We start from the raw sequence: 20276 nt of genomic DNA, 5'->3' as shown, positions 1-20276 counted from the left end.
CCGCTCCCGCCCTCCCCCGCTCGCTGCGCGGCAGCCTGCGGCCGGGCTCGCGCGGCCAGCGGGGCCCCGGCTTCCCCGCGGGGCTGGCTGTCAGCCGCCTTGCACGCAGCGGGGCGTTCCTTACCGCCCGGCTCTCTCCGGGTGAAACAGCTGCCCCGGCGCGGAGCTGCGGAGGTGTGGGTCTCTAGTCCCGGCCGTGGTTTCCTCCGCCGCCCGCCCACCGCCGGTCACCCCCCCAGAGGCACGCCGCTGCCACCCGCGCCTCCTTCCGTTAAGGACGCTGGTGCGGTCGGCGGCCCCTGACGCTGGCGACCGAGTGCTGAGCGAGTGCAGGTGGAGGGTCCAGGCCCCCCAGGTTCAGCCGCTCTCGGCACCGGGGCGGGGGGCGGGGTGACCCGGCGGACCCGGGGCTGCGGCGCACCAATGTCTGCAGCAGTGGCTTTTGCCCCGGTAGATTCCCACCTCTTCTTAGCCATAGAGCACGTCCTGAGTGCGCTTGCCCGCTTTCTGGAGATTAGTCTGGTGGAGGTGGGTCCTGGAGCTGCTGACCCCTGTCGGTTGTGTTGAGTTTGAGTAGCCCTTTTACTTCTTGGGGGAGTTCAGGAACGCGAAGGGCATCTTGGCAAGGTTGGCATCCATTGACACACGTGTAGGATTTCTTTATTTTATAGATAATCATAACCCTAATGGCGACTGAGTTACAACCTTACGGCCAGTGCTGGTGGAATTAGTTACAGCATGCACCTGTTTTGCGGTGAAGGGTGAGTCCAGTTGGAACACCCGTAAAGGGAAGAGCACTAATACGTATTGATGAGAACATCATTAGGAGAGCTTATTTGATGTATACTCTATAAACTTCGCTTAGCACCGCAGTCTTCTGGAGTAGCAATTGTTATTCCCTTTGTTAACTACCAGTTAAAAGCCAGATTAAATAATGTGACCAAAGTTAACGTCAGAATTCAAATCTCGGGTGTTTGGTAGTTGTTCTTTCTCAAGTTTGTCACACTCGGGATTAGGAACTCCCGTTGGCTCTCCAGTAGTTGATGTCTTCTCGCACATTTGGTAAGGCAAGTGTGAAAACAGTTGCTACTGGTGTCTTTTTTAAAAACCTTATTTTGGCATAATTTCAGATGTACAGAAAACCCGTAAGACGGGATAGAGAGTTGCACTGGTATTCAGTAAAGTGGCTTCCCCTCAGCCAATACTGGTTCCTGCTTTTTTCCAGACACTGCTCTAGGTGCTGGAGTTATAATACACTGCCTCGGAGGGTTTCAGGATCTGGCTGGGGAGACAACAGAAACAAATACAGTGCCTTTTGCCAACTGCTAACATGGAGATATGGGAGCATAGAGCAAATGGTCTGATTCTACCTGCCTGCCAGGGAGGGGTCAGAGCTTGCAGCTTACAGTGAGTTAGGTCTCGAGGATTAGTAGGTATTCACTTGCTCCATGGGACATTTGTCCCAACATTGACTCTAATAGGTTTGTGTTGTTAGGGGAGAATTCTCTAACCTTCATAAAACAGAGTCTCTTCCTCCTCTTTCCCATATTTCAGAGAAGAGGTTGGTATCATGGGGGTCACAGGTATCACAGTTGTGAGAAGAATCCCACTTCATAAATCCATGAGTAGGATAAGAAATTAAACTGTGTTTCTTATGCAGCAGTGAAAATGTCTAGACCTATAAATTTTAAAATTCTTTGTTTTCAAACTTATTAAATACTTCTTGTCTGATCACAAGTGTTCTTTTTTTTTTAATTTTTTTAATTTTTATTTTTGAGAGGGAACACAAGTGGGAGTGGGGCAGAGAGAGACACACACATACACACACAGGCTGGCTCTAGGCTCCAAGCTGTCAGCAGAGAGCCCCCTGTGGGGCTCAAACCAGCAAACTACGAGATCATGACCTGAGCCAAAGTTGGACGCTTAACCGACAGCCACCCAGGTGCCCCAGATCCCACGTGTTCTTTATGCACAGACAGGGACACAGTTGCTCTGAACTATAACCTGCTGCGTGAGATCCCACGCCAGACATTTGAGTGAGTGTCATAGCTTGGCTGCTGTAACAAAATATGATAGCCTGGGGGACTGAAGCCACAGACATTTACGCCTGGCAGCTCTACCCAGGATCGTGATGCTGGTTCCTGATGAGGACTCTTCTTGGCTTACAGAAGGCAACTTTCTTGGTGTGTTCTCACATGGCAGAGAGCGAGAGAACTCTAGTCTCTCTTCTTTCCTTTTTTTTTAAAACAGATTTTCTTTTTTAAAGTTTATTTATTTTGAGAGAGTGCGCATGCACAAGCGGGGGAGGGGCAGAGAGAGTGGGAGAGAGAGGATCCTGTGCCAACTCTGTGATGTCAATACGGAGCCTGACATGGGGCTCAAACCCGTGAACCGTGAGATCATGACCTGAGCCTAGATCAAGAGTCGGATGCTCAACCAACTGAGCCACCCAGGTGCCCTGCTCTTGATTCCTTTTGGAGACCCTACCCTCATGAACTCATTTAAATTAAATTACCTCTCAAAGGCCACACCATCACATTGGGGATTAGGGATTCAACATATGAATTATGCAGGACGTAATTCAGTCTACAGTAGATGGGTTTCCTAGAGACATTGTCATTATGTGGGATTCCTCCTACACACACCTGACATAGAACTAAATACGAAACCTTAGAATCAGCATTTCCGTAGCTTTGGTTAATGCAAATGTAATTTTATCTAAATAAATTATTTTAGATAGATATGGTTCAGAGACCAGTTGAGGAAAAGAAGGCATTTTCATTGTTTCTTTCTAATGAAAAAGAGATAGGTGGTGAAATGCTGTGGTGGTCTTTTCGTTTTAGGCTTTAGAGGAATGAATATTTTCCTAGATTGATCAAATCTGGGTGTAAGGACTGTGGCAGTGATCTGTTCCAGTTCCCTCCTTGTTTTGTAAGGAGGCTGAGCCCCCACAGAGGCTGAGTAATCTTTCTCAGAGATTAGTGAGAGAACAGGGATTAGAGTCAGGCTTCCTGATTTACAGGCTAGTCTTTCTGCTTCCATCATTGGTTCTCAAACTTAGGGTGCATCAGAGTCACTTGGGGAGCTTTGTGAAAAAACGCGCTGAGCATACCCCCTGGAGGCTCTGATTTGGCAGGTCTGGATTGGGGCTGATAATTTGCATTGTGACAAATTCCTCCTGGGCTCTGGGGTCACACTTTGGGAACCCTGGTCTTCTACGATGTTGCCTTTGATCTCTTACAAGAAGAGACTAAGTAAACTCCATGGGTTTATACCAGTATAATGTTTTCCCTGGTACTCAGAGAGTCAGGTTCCTTAATTTTGTGCTATAAACAGCAATGCACCAAAACCATAGTGATTAAATGGGGGAGAAAAGGACTAGAAATATGGCATTTCTCAGAGAGTCATTTTGACATTTTCAGGGATAATTTTTGGACTTAACTCTAGAGGTCAAAACCGCTTACTGCTGAAGGGAATATATGTGAAGTGTGAGGGCCCTCCCTCTTCACAACATTTGCACTAAAAAGGGTGTCAGGATTAATTGCTAGATTGTGTAGGATTGAAAAATTACTTCCAGTTTTGTTACTCAATGCTTTTCTCTGTACTGTTCTAAAATGTTCATTTCTTATATATCAAAATCTTATCAGGCTCTAGCACAGTTACATGCCCATGAATGAAAGTTGAATTAAACAAACATTAAGGGAGAAAATAAAGTAGGTCATTTATCTGGAGAGATTTCAGTTCCCTAGGAAAGTTACTGTACTCAATACATTATCCCAGCTATAAGCTTTTATGAAATAATTACATTTCATTCCAATTTAGGCCTTATTTGGAATTACTGGGATTGTTTTAGCACAATTTTGGAGGATGTAGCCTATCTTTATGTTACATTTAATCAGTGATCCCTCTCATACCTTTGTAGTATTCAGTTGCAATGATTTGTTAGCACTTTATACTTTGAAATAACTTTAGAATTATAAAAAAATTGCAAAAATAGTTCAAAGAGTTCCTGTAGACTTTCAACCAACATCCCCTTGTTAACATCTTATGCATCCATGGTGCAGTTATGAAAACCAGACACATGATAACATTATTATTTGAGTTTCACCACGGATGTCCTTTTTCTGGTCCAGGATCCAATCCAGTGTCCCACGTTGCATTAAGGTATTCTGTCTCTTTAGTCTCTTCCAGAATGTGACAGTTCCTTTTGGGTTTCTTTATTTTTCATTACCTTTATACATTTGAAGAGTGCTGATCAGTTATTTTGTAGAATGTCCCTCAGTTTGGATTTGTCTGATGTCCTTTCATGATTAAATTGAGGGTTAAGCATTTTGGCAGGAATACCACAGTGGAGAAGTTGTGCCCTGCTCAGTCTTGTATTGGGACATGCGTGATATAGATACGTCTTGCTACTGATGAGTGTTAATTTTGATTTCTTGGGGTAGTGTGTGATATCTGTGCTCTAAATTAAAAAATTTTCCCTTTGTAATTAATGAGTTTCATAACTTTACCGATTTTTGGTACAGCAGATTAAAAGGAATGAACATATAATGTCAGAATCCTTTGAGCCTATCCCCAATTGTGAGATGTTTCTTATCATGAGAGGCTTAGACACAAACATAACAGGATAAGGGAAAGTGTAGGCTCTTGGAAGAATGGTTATTTGCTCAAGAACTGGTACTTGGTCTTGGTCAGTCTCACTTTTGAATTGGCAGGAATGGAAGCTGTTTGTCCCAACTCTTTTGCTGTGGTTCTGCAGTGTCTCACATTTGTTTTCCAGCGTGTGACTTTCTGTAATGACACTGCATTTCTTAAAATTCTCCCTAGAGTCTTTTTGTAGAAGATAGATGCACTTCATTCATCACAAGGCATTTGCTCTAAGTGTGCTCTCCTCACCAGCACTGGCTGGTCCGTGGAGCTGGGCGCATGTGTTCTCTTTGTATGCCACGGTGAGATGCTGGATGGGTTACGGGCGGGGGGGGCCCCCCCCAGGTACTTGACAAATATTTATGAATAAATGAATATTTATATGTGTATTTTGTTAACTGCTCTTGTAAGTTACCAGAGTATTGCGGATAACTTTTCACATTGACACAGCTGTGTAATCTGCAGTGTTCCGGGATGTGGACGTACCACAGCCTCTTCTGTAGCTCATCTTGCATCATTTGATATTAGTTTGTTTATAAGTTTTGTATTATAAAGAGCTTCATGGTAAATATCCTTAAACATGTACTTTGTCCAGTTATTTCCTTAAATAAATTCTGTAGAGAGTCATTGATAGCCTAAAGAAGACACCTGTTGTAAGGCTATGTATATATAAACGCACATATATATGGGGGTGTGTGTGTGTAGAGAGAGAGCGAGTGAGTGAGTGAGCGCAAAATTACCCTCTAGAAAGTGTATAGATTTATATCCCAACCAGTACTATTGAGAATGACAATTTTCTTACACTTTTTCAACAATGCTTAATTCTCATATTTTTAGAAAGAGACTACATTGAGCTCTTTTGAGATTTTTAAAGATTGTTCCTGCAGTGTGGTGGGTTCAGGATCATAGTCTAATTTGCTAATAACTTTCCGTATTTTCAGATTTTTGTTTGCGTCAGCGAGAAAGCAGAATAAACCCAGTGGAGGAGTGCTAACACCTAATCAGTATTTCACTTGAGGCACTTCTTGTATCCTCCTGAAGGTTATAGTTGGCTGTGTCTGTTGGCCTTTACCAAACAGGAAACTTCCTAAGAGTGGGATACATTTCTAAATCACATTATTCACAAAAATCAGCTACAGGTCAATTAAAGCCTTAAATACAGAAGGCAAAACTGTGAAACTTGGAGAAGAGAAGGTAGGACAACAGTTGTATGACTCTGATATAGGGAAGACATTCTAAAAATCACAGAAGGTGCAAAGCGTAGAGGATGGGGAATGTTGGACAATATTAATATTGACAACTTGTGTTTATTAAAATAAGCCATCAAGAAAGTGAACAGACAAGTCACAAGTGACAATAGTTATGTTCAGTACAGGTTACTGATAAAAAGATTAGTATCAGCAAATCAGTAATAACAGTAGAAAAATGAGCAAAGGCCCCCATTGGCATCCCCAAAAGATGAAACCCAATGCAGAGGTTTTCAACTTGATTAGTAACTAGGGAGGGGCAAATTAAGACCAAAATGGTGTATAGTTTCATCCACATTAGGTTGGCAGCCACCTGCAAATCTGGCAATGTCTGTTGTTTGGGAGGTAAGGAGCAACTGGAGTGCTTACGCACAACCGGTGGGAGTGTGAATTGATACAATAACTTTGGGGTTTTCTAGTAAAGTTTGAGATGCATGTGCCCTTTGACCCAGGAATTCCATTTCTGGGTCTTTATCCCAGTGCAGTGCTTCTAAGTTGTGTTCCTGGTATGTCATGGGAACTTGGTAGGCAGATTTGGGCCTCGCCCTAGACCTACTGAATCCGACTTTGGGGATGGGCCAGCTTAACAAGCTCTTCGGGTGACTGAGCGCATGCTCAAGTTGGCAGCCCACTGCCCTGGAGAAAGTCATGTACCTGCGTGCTGGGCAGCACGGAAAAGCACGCCTGCAGTTGTGCCAGTCAGAGGAAAAAGCTGGACCAGTGTCCCTCACGGGAGACTGGTTAAATTCTGTTACATTTCCACAGTGAAGGACTATGCAGTGCTGGGAGTGAATGGGTCTTAGATATATGCATGCATCACCAGGGGTTAGTGTCAGGAATGTCACTGGGGGGAAGAGAAGACACTTCCAGCAGAATGCATACCGTATTTTTTTCCTTTTTTTTTCTTGTAAGTTTAGAAATGTGCAAAGCAAAATTGCAGACTGTTAGAGGTACAGATTTAGTAAAGTAATACAGAAAACATGTACATTACAAATGCTAAATCCACATTAGCGCTCAGCTCTGTAAGAAGAGGGAAGGTGATGGGGCACCAAGAGGGGCTTAAAAGATACATAATTTCATTTTCTTAGGCTATGATCTGTACCAAGGGCTTTGTTTCATTGTGCTTAATACCTTGCATATATTAAAATTATTTTTTGTATCTACCAAATACTAAATTTTTTTAACGTTTCGTTTTGAGAGAGAGAAACAGAGAACAAACGAGTGGGGGAGGGGCAGAGAGAGAGGGAGACACAGAATCCGAAGCAGATTCTAGGCTCTGAGCTGTCAACACAGAGCCCGACGTGGGGCTTGGACTCACGGACCGTGAGATCATGACCTGAACTGAAGTCAGATGCTTAACTGACCGAGCCACCCAGGCGCCCCTATAGCTGCTAAATATTTAAAACACAAACATCTATGGTTTTTGTTCCCTCTTTTTGCAAAGTCTGTCTACACAGGGACTTTGTATGAAAAAGATATGATGGAGTGATTGTGGTAAAGATGTGCTTTTGCAGGGTTAGGATAGAAAAGTACTTTCATGAGTAGAGATTTGAAAAAGGAAATTAGTCTCAATGATAACGATTGGTAATGCTTGCTGAGCGCTTACTCGGTGCTAAGCACATTGTGTGCTGAGCATATACTCTGTTAACTGAGGACTGAGCATCACAGCGAATCCTCGGGGGTCAGGATCACTCCTGGAGAGGAGGGGAGGTGGCTCTGGGCACCCAGCTGTCTGACTCTGAAACACCCTGTCCGAGAAGGGCAGAGCTGAAGACAACCCGACAAAAGAGAGTCAGGACTGAGAGTGTTGGGGTCACGAGAGAAAAAGGAAAAGTCTGAGTGGGGGTGTAGGAGACCCTTAAAGGGGCTGTTTACCCCATTTGCAAAGTTAACTTTATCTTAGCTTTGTTTTTAAACCAGTGTACGTGACTTTATCATTAGCTGATGGCAAGTCCCTAAAGCAGAAAAAATAATTGTACTCTGTGTTAGTTCTAGGGATTGCATCTTCCAGTTCATTAGAAAGTGGTATTATGCCATAGGGTTCGGAAAATCATACTTTTTTGCTTGGGTAATTGGTTGCTAAAAAGGGAGCTTTGGGGAAATCTACCTTTGCCTGTTTTTTTTTTTTTTTTAACCTTTGATAATTTTTTTGACTGTCATATTTATCCTATATTATGAGGACTTTTTCTTAAACATCGCTTATACTGAAAACCTTATTTAAAGCCATCATGGTATGACAGTCACTCCTTGAAATGAACAAGTATAGGGAAAACAAAAATGTGGTTCTAGAAGCCCTGAGTCAAATGACATGTCCTGTAGAACCAAATAGCACGACTAATTTTGTTTGATAACAAAGTCTCCTTAGTCTCCTGTCTAAACCAGGAGAACTGTCAAACATTTGTAATTATGTAATGTCATACTTTCTAGCAGCGTCAGCCCCTCACTCAGAAGTTGACAGCCCATGAGAGTCCTTCCATAGTTGGAATGTCTGCATTTCAGACACATGTACTGCTTGTCAGAGATCCCTTATGGGCAAATGAAGAACACGGGCTTCTTAAAACAGATTTTAGATACTTCAGCTTTTCTAGTCCTGCTGCATTTTGCTGAAGATACATCATCTCAGTCTTAATTCTTGGTGCTTTTCACGGTGTTTCATGTTCATACTAATCTTTTATTTTCTCTCACATGCTGTGCTGTTTTCTTCCCTGAAAAAACAAACAAACAAAAAAACCCGCAACAAAGTCCCAGATAGTACTAAATAAATGCAAGTAGGGTAATAAGAAGTGTAGTTGGGAAGAAACATTGTTTAACACAGTTAGAGTTATATCAGTGCAATCATCTAATTTAACCGAAGTCCAGCATTCTCGTCAGCTGCTAAATACATGGAAACTTTGTGTTTTAAACCTAGAAGAAGCAATAAGCTACTTCTTCTGAAGTGTATAATTCACATATGAATTCTGCTGATTGTAAATTATGGATCAGAATTTGATATATAATTATTGGATCAGTTATTATAAAACGAGGACTCATAGTTATAAGAGTGCATATAATTATAAAGCCATTAGATTTTAAACTAAGGTGGTAATGTACTTTTAAAAATAGCTTAGAAAATTTAGATCATTAAGGAGAGCTAATAGAAATTATTGTCTTTCAAAAGATGAGATCAGATGGTTTTCATGAAGAATCGTCTGGGTCCATTATGTGATTTTCCACATAGGTGGTGTTTAATACCCTAGGCTTTCAGGGTATAGGTATAGGTTGAGGCAGTGTTTGTTAAAAGTGACATTCAGAGTAATTTTTTTTTTTTTTTTTTGAGAGAGGGAGAGAATCCCAGGCAGGCTCCACGTTCAGTGCAGAGTCTGACGCAGGGCTTGATCCCACAGCCCTGGGATCATGACCCGAGCCAAAACAAAGAGTGCAGTGCTCAACTGACGGAGCCACCCAGGCGCCCCTCACTGCAGTTCTTCATGGCGGATGATGACGTAGGCAAATGATTTGGGGGTCTCTGTGGGATGGCCCATTTAGTGCAGCACGTTTGCTCTCCTTCCTGGCTCAGCTTTCTCTCTCCCCTCTCTTTCCTCCCCTGCACCTCAGCTCCAGGTCTTGTAGATACATGCGAAGTCTGTATTCGCTTTTTTGAAGGTAGGAGGGACTTTAATCCAGTAGGTCTCAAATCTGGCTCATCAGAATCACTCAGGGAGCTCTTTAAAACTGCAGACTTTTGTCCTCACTCCAGACTTCTTAATCAGTGTCTCTCTGTCGGTAAGACCAAGAGTTCAAACTTTGATGATTAGGTGAATTTGTAGGTGATTGATCCTGTCTGTAATTCCCTTGGTTTTCATGTGTGGAAGTAATAGCCGCGGGCATGCTCTTCAGGGATAGCTATATGTCTCAGGGTTTTGTAAGTCTTGTAGACTGAAAGCCTTCCTTAATGGTCAGATGCTCAGCAGTATGATAATTTTTGGATTGGCGTGTGGGAGAGGGCGGGACTGGCTGGGCCCCCCCCCCCCCCCCAGTCTGTTCTCTTTGCTCAGAGAGAGCTGTGTGGTTCCAGGTCACACTCTTCAGACTCCCTGCCAGCCACGCAGTGTGAGTCCAGTGGTGGGTGCTGCCTTGAAGTCAGGGTTCGAAGAAGCAAGCGTGCTGCCTTGTTCAAGCATGTTCGCTTCTGTCAGCCAAACTCAGGGCATGAGGAAGCTCGAAGGCCGGCCTTGACCACGGAGGGAGCCAGGATTCTGGAATCAGCCTGGAGCTGACTGCCTGCAGCCCAGGGACACTGGCCTCAGAAGTTTACAGGAGCAAGATACACACTTCCGTATCTGCACGTGACCCATTCTAAAGCCCATTTCTTATAGAAATTAAGGTGTCAGGGCATTGGGTTCATGTTAGTTTGGGTCTAGCTGCGATTTCCAAATCAAGAAGACATATGCAGAGAACTGGTTTCCTTCCCACGGAATTGTGTTCTCTAACCCTACAATGTAGAAACGTAATAGTACAGAGTTAGGGCATCTTATCAGACCAGAGTATTTTCATAGAGGTTTGATCTGAAGGAGGCTACTCACATGCGAACGTTAGTAAATGAAGACGATGACAAGGACCTGGAAGGTTGTCAATGACAGGAAGGGACTGATTGTCAGAGCATTCTTGTTTAAAAATGAACTGGGAGCCGAGAATTCTTAACTTTTTATTCTTTTTTTTTTTTTTTTTTTTTTTGAGAGAGCACGCGCATGTGCGTACGTGGGGGAGGGGAGGAGTGGAGGTGCCAGAATCCTAAGCAGGCTCCACGTTCAGTGCGGAGTCTGACGAGGGGCTCAATCCCACGACCCTGGGATCGTGACCGGAGCCGAAGTGAGGAGTCGAATGTGCGACTGATTGAGTCGCCCAGGCGCCCCTACTCTTACCATTTTTATTGATTTCTTAGAATTTATGTGATTAAAACGTTAGTAAATGAATATGGTGTGATGCAGTTTTTCTAGTGTTAAGTCATTTGCTACTTCCTCACTGTTTTTGCTATATTTTATCTCACCTGGGCTTGTATTTTAATCTCATCTCGTTTTTTAACTTGGCCTTGTCATAAGAAGCAATGTGTTAATACATGCGGAGTCCTAGGGTGGTCCTGTTTTCTTCCTGTACACATTTGAATAATACATAACTTATTTAAAAATCCTCACTTGTGGTATATGACTTTATTTTACAGTGCCGTTAGTGATATTTCTGTCACATTTGGGAAATACTGTTCACGTGAGAAATACGATTTTTTAGTAACTTCAGTGCTACATCCATAAGATTTGGACAGGAGTAAGTGAGGTCACATGGAAACTAGCAGACACACGACGTCTCACGGGGCTTTGGCTGCAGCATTTTCCTATTGAGAAGGTCAGTATTCTGTTTGCTTAAGTCTGCGCCTGTTGCTTGTCACCGAGGGATAAGGAGAACAGTGTGTCTCAACCGTCCGCAAGCAGGGTGAGGCATAGTCTTCTAGAGTTAGTGGCCACAGGGCCTGCAGAAAGGAAGGCGAGGTCCCGGAAGACACCGATACTTGGGTGGAGAAGGAACGTGATGGTAACCCCCCAGCCCGAGGGCATACGGGGGTAAGAAGCCTTGGAAGGGGCTGAGAAGCACCGTCAGATTACAGATTTAAGTTGTTTCCGGTCTGCGAGGAAAGAAGGGCAGTGGGGACAGGACTCACATCGCCCTCTGCTTCTGGCTGCCCCTCCTCTTGTGTTCACCTGAGCATAGGTAAGGTGCCACCCGCGGGCACATTTTGTCAGCAGGGGGCGGTGCTTGCTGGAAGGGACGCCTCTGCGTCGTCCTTCGTCCTTCGCAGCTGAGGAAGTGCCCACGCGCCTCTTCACCCCCCTCTCAGGTGGTTTTAAAGTTCTAGAATTTACTGACGACATTGGACTTTTACATCATTTAACTTTTAGCCTCTTCAATAAGTTTGTCTCCTGGTGTGCAAATTCATACTTTAAGTTTGTTCTGAATATCTGTTTTTTAAGGTTAAAAGGGAGCTTCTTATTTAAAGTGTTCGAGAATTCTGTAGATGAGTCTTTCGCACGGTAGACATTGAGTAAACTGAAACTTAGTCTTTTTGGTTTTCTTTCTGAAGAGTCTAGCTTTGTATATAGTCCCGTTTCCTCTCCTGGCTTCCTTTACCCCTATTTTATTTTTTATTTTTTGAATTCATCAACACCCATATCAGTAGGTGGGATAGATAAAAGCAGGCAAGAAAAATAAAGGAAAGGTGACAGGATTTCAAATGAGTTTCTTTTCATAATTTGTACCACATCAGGTAAAACAAAAGAGATATATTAAAGTAGTCCAAGAACAATCATTTAAATAAAGTTTGGGGATTATTTAACCTTCCCTCATTTATAGTAAGTAGTTGAGAGTGAGGCGTAAGAGACGCAGAAGTTTAGTGAAAGGAGCAAAATGGAAGTCAGAAGGAGGATTCAGAGGGAGACGTGAAAACGGAAAGGCAGTTTTGCTAGGTGAGAGCTAAGACAAGATCCAGAAAAACGATAGTACCTCATACCGAATCGCTAGAAATCTGCAGAGAGCCTTCAGGGTAAGGAAGGAATCCACAAGTACGTACGATTGCGTGTGGTCCTTGGTCACAGAGCATCAGACTAGATGCCGCAGTCAGAGCTCAGGTGTCCGAGGACAGAACATGGAAGCGGTGCTGACCAGACAGAAGGACGTTAGTCTCGTGACGCGTCTTAGCCACATGTCCTCACCGTGTGCCTCTTCATGTCATGCCTTTGCCGGTGAACTCTCATGTGTGTGCCAGCTTGCATCCGTTTGCTTGGGACACGAGGAAACGTTTTTCTTTTGCAGGGAGCTGGTTGATGCCATTGGAATTTTAAAAGATTGAACACACGTTGACCAGCTTTGCCAGCAGTAGGAAAAATGCCCTCACGCCCCTCTGACGTAGGACATTCTGTTTGCATTGGTGCCTCCCAGGACTTTTTTAAGGCTGCTGTGGGAACAGCCGTGGACAGGAATTGACAGAAAGATGCCAACAAATGGGTTTTTGTTTTTGTTTCTTCCTAATGGCAAAGGAGTTAAAACTTTTTACTACAGAGACACAGCTGCACTGGGAAGGGTTTAGTTTGCAGTTGACCCTCAGATGGAGGTGAAGCTTTTTGGATTCCTGGGAGTCTTTATGGGAACTGCTTTATGGGAACTTTAGTAAGGGTTTTTTTCCAGTCTAAGAAAGTGATTTTTGTCATTTTTAAGTAGCTTTATAATCTTTTGACCCCCTGACAGTTACTGGAGATGGGGCAAGGTCTTTGTAAGCCATATGTATGAAACCAGCTCAGCTTTTTGTTTTTTCTTTTCTTTTCTTCTTTACTTTTTATTTGGAGGTAATTTGGAGAGTGTGTTCACTCTCTCTTCACACACATACACACACACACACACACACACACACACACACACACACACACACACCCCTTACTTTTTCCTGGACCTTTTAAGAGTAAATTAAGTATGTCATGACCCTTTACCCATAAATCCTTCACTGTATATCTTCTAGAAATAAGGATATTCCCTTGTATAATTATAGTATTTAGTTTTATAAATTTACATTGGTACTTATATCAGGGTTCTCCAGAGAAACAGAACCAATGGCATATTAAGTATACGTACATAAAATACGAGATTTGTTATAGGAACTGGCATGAGGGGACTCTTGGCCTTGTGGAGACCTCTTCTCGCAAAGAATACTTGTCAGAATTTAGGGACTCCACATCCCCAGCTTTATCAGGGTTTTCCTGCATGTCCCCATCCCAACTTACAGGGCCTTGGTCCTTCCCAGTTGGTGTCCATAGAGTAACAGTGCACCCCCTTGAGGCTGGGCATTCGGCTTGCTTTCTGATCTAGCCAGTCACAGAACCACAGAAGGCATTTGATAAGCAGCACTGTCAGCCCTGCAGCTCTAGATCAGGCTTTCCTCCAGGGCGCACTTGGAAGCTTTAGGTCATTTATGCTCTGCTTGAGCTGGGAATTTGACTCCCTGAGCTCATCATCTCTTTCATCACCTTGTCCAGCAGCATTAGAGCCAACCAACCAATCATTCTATTCCTTAGTTTTCCAGAATGTTAGTAAGTATCATATACAGAGTCACTTAGCTCTTGGGTTCACATAAATGGTTGATTACGAGTATCCAATGTAGATATTTTGTGTACCTGTAATCAGTTCTTATCTTGGACCAAATATAAGTTCTGTCTTTATACTGAAAACCGTCATTCCTGTCTTTCAATCTAATCAGATTAGAGAGCCAATTCTAGAAATCCCAGAACCAAGTCAGAAAACTTCTCCTTAATATTCTCCTCTAGAACCACTCTGTACAAAGCTCTGTGTCAGGATTCTTCAGAGAAACAGAAGAGGGTGCACGCATTCGTATATGTACATATACGTACATACACATAAATGTAGTACATGTATACATGAGCAGCTTTATTATAGGGGTTTAAGGGTTGGCTCATAGGACTACAGTGGCCAAGAATCCCACCTTCTGCTTTCTGCAGGCTGGAGAAACAGAAAAGCTGATGGTTTAATTGAGTCTGATTTTGAAAGCTCAAGACCCAGGACTGTGAAGGCAGGAGAGGATGGGTCCCAGCTCAAGCAAAAAACCAAAAAAACAACAAACTTGCCCTTCCTCTGTCTTTTTATTGTACGTAGGCATTCAGCACATTCGGCAGATTGGGTGATGCCCACCTACATTGGTGAGGGTGATATTTCTCAGTCTGTTGATTCAAATGCTTATCCCTTCCGGAGACACCCTCACAGATGCACCCAGATACAACATTTTACCTGCAATCTGGTCATCCCTTAACCCAGTTAACACATACGATTAATCATCACAGTCCTTGTTGTCAGTTGACCTAAAATGTCCTAATAGCATTTTCCTGCCATCACAGGATCCAGTCTGAGAACAGGTATTGGATTTAGTTGTCTCCTTTGCCTCCTTTTTTTTAAATTTTTTTTTTCAACGTTTATTTATTTTTGGGATAGAGAGAGACAGAGCCTGAACGGGGAAGGGGCAGAGAGAGAGGGAGACACAGAATTGGAAACAGGCTCCAGGCTCTGAGCCATCAGCCCAGAGCCCGACGCGGGGCTCGAACTCACGGACCGCGAGATCGTGACCTGGCTGAAGTCGGACGCTTAACCGACTGCGCCACCCAGGCGCCCCTCCTTTGCCTCCTTTAATCTGGAATGTTTCCATAGTCTTTGTTTGTCTTTTATGACATTGACATTGGTGAAGAATGTAGTCCTCCCCACTTTTTTTTTTCTTTCTAAAATAAAATATTCCTCACTTTGTATTTGTCTGTTTCCTCTTGATTAACTGGAGATTTTGTGTTCTCAGCTGCAGTGATGCGGGGGTGGGGAAGGTGGGTGTCCTGTCCTGTCCTTCTCAGGGTGTTCTGTCTGGAGGTATACCATGTCTGTCTGCCCTGCATTGAGGATCTTAATTCTTATCACCCCGCCCCCCTGCCCCAAGCAAGGTGTTGTCCATTTATCTACTGGACGATTACTGAGTTTTTTTTTTTTTTTTTTCTTCCTTTGCAACTGATAAACAGTTTGTGGGGAGATGCTTTAACACCATTCAAACATTCTTAACATCAAAATTATGCCTCCTAGAGTTAGTATCCAATGATGATTCTTGCCTGATGTAATCTTTGCCAGTATGATTTTCTGTCTCCTTCGCTCCCTCCATATTTACCTGTAGGCCCTCAGCATCCTACTATGTACAGAGCCAACTTTTTTGGCCCATTGGTTCCATGTGTCTGTCTGTTTCCCAGTTATCCATATGGACTTATCCATTCGTATCTTTAATGGTACTTCATTATTTTGGTGCTCAAGTTGTCCCAGATTTGGCCAGTAGGAGCTGCTTCCAGCTGCAGTGATGGGGGGTTGGGGGGGTGGGTATCGTCACATCCTTTTTAAAAAAACTTTTCTCCATTTTTTGACATAATAAATAAAATGCTCCAAGCTCATCTTGTACAGCTACCTTGCCCCAGCCCTAGAATCTGCCATTTCTTGAGACCAGGTTCCTTTTAGTGGAGGTGGTGTTAGAGGTCGAGACCTAGGTGCTGTCAGTGTTTTGTTTCTGGCCTCCCTTCGTTCTTGAGTGTCACTATGAGGTCCCTGAGCAATAGGGAAGTTTCTTTTATCTATATATCTATCTGTCTGTCTATCTGTCTATCTATCTATCTATGAGAGAAGAAGGGGGGGCATGCATGTGCACAAGGGAGGGGCAGAGGGAGAGGGAGAAAGCGAATCTTAAGCAGCCTCCATGTTCAGCGCTGAGCCTAGATCACCACCCTGGGATCATAATCTAAGCTGAAATCAAGAGTCGAACACTCAACCAGCTAAGCCATCCAGGTTGCCCCCCCAGGTAAATTTCTTGGTGTCCCTGAGTGTTTCACCAAACGTCTCTATTACAATAAGCCGCCCATAAATTTCCTGTCATTTATTTTGATTCTGAGTTTAGTCCAAGAACCACAGTCATAAATACATTTCTATCTTAGGACTTCTTTTCTCGAGAGTGGCTGTCAATTTCTATTACTTCAACCATACGTAGAGATTGTTTTTAAACTTCTCTGTCAGTCTCCCCCCCCCACCCCCCAAAGGTAATATATTTTAGAAAGTATAGAAAGATGCCAGGAAGAGGAAAAAAAGTTACCTATAATTTTGCCACCTAGAGGAAGAAGACTGTTCACTCTGGTATATAAATGAACTTGGTTAGAACTACATCCATTTAGAAAATTTAATACTGAAGGTTTTTCTCCTTTCTAAATATACTTTCTTAGCACTCACGTCTTTTATACCTAATAATTTATATTCCAAATGTCTTGGGGCTTGATAGTTTTATATCGTGTCTGAGCTTATTGACATTTGGAATTACAGTGTTTTCCAGATTTCTTCCAAAATTAATAGTTTCAGTCTTTTTTCCCTGCAGTTCTTTGATGAGCCATTGTATCCCAGCTCTTCTCAGTGGACCTGATAAAACTGTCTAAGCACAAACTCTGTGGAATGTGTCTCTAGATGTTTTTTGTTATATTCCCCCAAGATTTGCATTTTGGAAATCCCCTCTTTCTTCCTGTGTTTCTGCTGGAATTAAAAAAAAAAAAATCCATTCCTAAGAGTGTGTTTTCTGTTGTTGGCGTTGAGTAGCTCCTTGCTGTCACCCAGAGGCTTCTTGTTGGATTTAGGACTCTTAGCCCTTCCCCCACCTTCTGAAGGCGGACTCTGAGGCTTGGGAAAGCTCCGTGGCTGCCCCGAGTCCCACACCTGTCCTTGGAGCCTTTGGGATGCGCACAAAGGCTTCGTCCCTTGAACTTTAATGTTCTTGTCCACTGATGTTTAAAACATTCAGTGCAAATGGATTATGTGTTTCTTTTTATTCTCCTCTTTCCTCAGCTTTCACGTGCCATGTACTTCGTTCTCCTGCCTTTTGAAAAAGATAAAAGGCAAATTTAGGGAAAGTATACTAACTTTTATCATGGAATGCTTTTTTTACGGCTGCATTATAAATTCTGGAAAATAAAGCGTCTAATGGAGACACTTAATGAGAAAGTATAGGGGTTCATCACGTGTACTTCCCTCTCCTTTTTTTTTTTTAGTGAATAGACCGTTTAAACTAAATTAAGTAAAGGACATAAATTCTGTTGTTTCAGTTTTAATATTTCATGACTGATTTTATAGATGAAATTATATTTTACAATAAATAGGAAGAAGAATTTATACAGCCTGTTTTATTTGATGTGAAACAGCAAATCCCATTTCTCTGTAGTTGTAAAGAAAATTCATTATAATGTCTTTAGTTGTAAGAGATGGTTTCATTGTGATTAGTTACATTGATAATAAAACAACCTTTTCAAATGGCATAAGATACCGATGGTCCTATGTGTCTGCTTTTAATGGCATTGAACTTTTTCATTCTCTGTGCATGGAGTCTTCATTCCCTTCTTTTATCCTGTTTTCCTGTTCCAATAAGAATTTTATTTCTTTAAAATAAATTTTAAAAAATTAGATGGAAATTCTAACAAGCATTGATTTTTAAAAATGCTTTCTGAAAGATATATTAAATTTTAACTTTTTGTGTAAAATATTTCCGACTACAAAAAGATGCATTTGTCAGAGGTGGTTGATATAAGATCGTCATAAAATTAACTTTATTACTAGATCAATTTAACGTATTTGGAAAATCGTACTTGAAGTGTAGGAAGATTAAAAAAAATAGCCAGGTAAGAAGGCTGAGCTACTTTAATAGTTTATTTTTGTCCCATGATTTGTTGTTTTATATCACTTAAAAGTGATATAAATGCACTAGTATAAATGTATTAAAATACGTTTTCATAAATAGTGTTGGAAAGGTGGGAATCTTTGGTAATGAAAGGGATGATGGTCTTTTTTTTCTGTTGTGCTCACTGTGTTTGATCTCCTATCAATATGGGTTTTTTAGTGATTGTTTTAGCTCTAACTTAAGCAGTAAGCAAATACTCTAATTTGTAACTCAGGCAAAATTGAATTGGGTATTTGAAATAGAACATGGGTGTCCCCTGCAAAGTTCTGTTCTGACTTGAGTGGGATTTTTTTTTTTTTTCCATCTGATAGTTTTACTTCACTGCTGCCATTTGGTCTGGGGATCACATGGCTCCAGTCTGCCTGGCTTCAGTGTGTCCTTACACTCTGGCAGGGGAAGGTTCTTTCTGGGATCACGCTAAACGTGGTATGTGAGATGCTTTGGAGATGGAACTTAATCAGGTACGAGCCCTGTGGCCAGAGGCCCCCAGGTCTCCTGAGCTTGGATATGTCCTGCCAGGGAAGGAGGTAGTCACGTGGCCTGTGGCTCTCTGGGTGTTCACCGCGGGGGCTGCCTCATCAGGCTCGGGGACTCTTGGGAGTTGGCTGCTAGCGTTTTCGAGCCCCGCTGGGAAGCAACGCATGGCTGCTGCTGGTTCTGGTGTGGTTGCTAGCTAAAGATGGGTGATGTCTTCATCCAAAATGAGCAGGATTTTCAGGAACCATTAAGACATTTCTTTTACTCCATACAAATCTAAATTTAAAACTGTACCTTATCTCTTTATTAGCCCTCAATAACTCTTGGTTCTCTTATATCCGTGTTGCATTGTGAGCTGTATCAGATCTGCTTTTGGTAGCGGAAGAGGCATGTGTGTATTTGTCAGCCGAGTAAACTTCTGAAATCTTCTCAAACAGTATACTTCCGCGAACGTGTACTGATTTCCTCCTGTGTTCCTTAATCTTACTGTGCTAGCACAGAAGATTCTTATTAAAGGTTGGAGCACATAGGAAAGGAAATATATAGAGAATATACAGGAAAGAGGCTGAAATTGAGCCCCGGCTATTGACGAGGTGGGCAGGAGAGGGCAGGGCATTCTGTTAGTTCTCTATTGCTATATAACAAATTCTGTCAGAACTCAGTGGCTTTAAAGCAGCGAGCATCTGTTACTCACGGTTTCTGTGGGTCTGGAAGGTTCTGGCCCTGGGTTTCTCTAGCAGTCAGGCTTTTGTAGGGGCTGCGGTCCTCTGCAGTGTGGCCTGGGGCCGGAGGAGCCGCTCCTCAGCCGGCAGGAAGGAGCCCCCTGTTCCTGTCTGGCACTGGGCACAGGGGTGCCGGAGAGGGGCGCGCAGAAAGCTTCTGCCTTCTGTGATCTGGTCTCCGCGATCGGACACTCTCTCTTCCACTATTTTGTGGCCGATGTGAGCAGGTCAGCGAGGCCAGCCCACGCTGAGGGGAGAGAATTAGGTTTCATCCTTTGAAGGGAGGGTCAGGGTGTGTGGACTCTTTGTAAACCACTGCAGGCATCACGGGGGTGGGGAAATGGGCACGCTTACAGGCTGACTTCTTAGGAACGCGCTGTAGCCTGTTCTCTGGCCATTGAGGACACGGGCTTTCCTGGACCGAGGTGTTCATGCACTGGTCCAGTTGTGAATAAACCACAACTTGTGTCCACATCCATCCCTCGTGGTGAGGTGCCTCAGGTGTTCTCTTCGTGAATGGTTTTTAGGCTGTTAAATTATACTCTGTTGTCAAGGAAGAGTTCGTTCAATTTATAAGCATTTTCATAGAAAAGTGACTTTTTTCTTTGTAGGATCAGATACTTTGTCTTGTGGTCTCTGTTACAGATTGCAGCTCCACATGGGGCTTGGTGATACCTGGTTCAGTTAGGTAATATATAATGGTAAGACTGCTCTTTTCAGTAAAAAGTCCAGTCGGAAGTAGTAGCTGGAAGAGATCGGAGTAGTCCGCTGGCTTCCATTTATTCCTGTCACACTCAGCTCCTAATAGGCTTGTAGGAAGTCTCACCTGCCTTACCCTGTCCTTTTGGGAGGAGGCAGTCCCTACAGTAG

At 43.1% G+C, this 20276-nt stretch overlaps 1 protein-coding gene and 1 long non-coding RNA gene across 5 annotated transcripts in view; one reads left to right on the top strand and one right to left on the bottom strand.

Moving 5' to 3' along the window:
* LOC121032789 (uncharacterized) overlaps positions 1-199 on the bottom strand; it is a 14775-nt gene extending 14576 nt beyond the window's left edge. The window contains exon 1 of the long non-coding RNA XR_005791477.1: positions 125-199. This is a non-coding gene — a long non-coding RNA (uncharacterized LOC121032789). The remainder of the gene's footprint in view (positions 1-124) is intronic.
* Positions 1-20276, top strand: part of ZNF407 (zinc finger protein 407) — a 507857-nt gene that overhangs the window by 612 nt on the left and 486969 nt on the right. The window lies entirely within an intron of this gene.

This window comes from Herpailurus yagouaroundi, unplaced genomic scaffold, assembly GCF_014898765.1.
Source record: "Herpailurus yagouaroundi ecotype Mexico unplaced genomic scaffold, PumYag 142, whole genome shotgun sequence".
Classification (NCBI taxonomy): Eukaryota; Metazoa; Chordata; class Mammalia; order Carnivora; family Felidae; genus Herpailurus; species Herpailurus yagouaroundi.
This window is presented reverse-complemented; position numbering and strand designations above follow the sequence as displayed.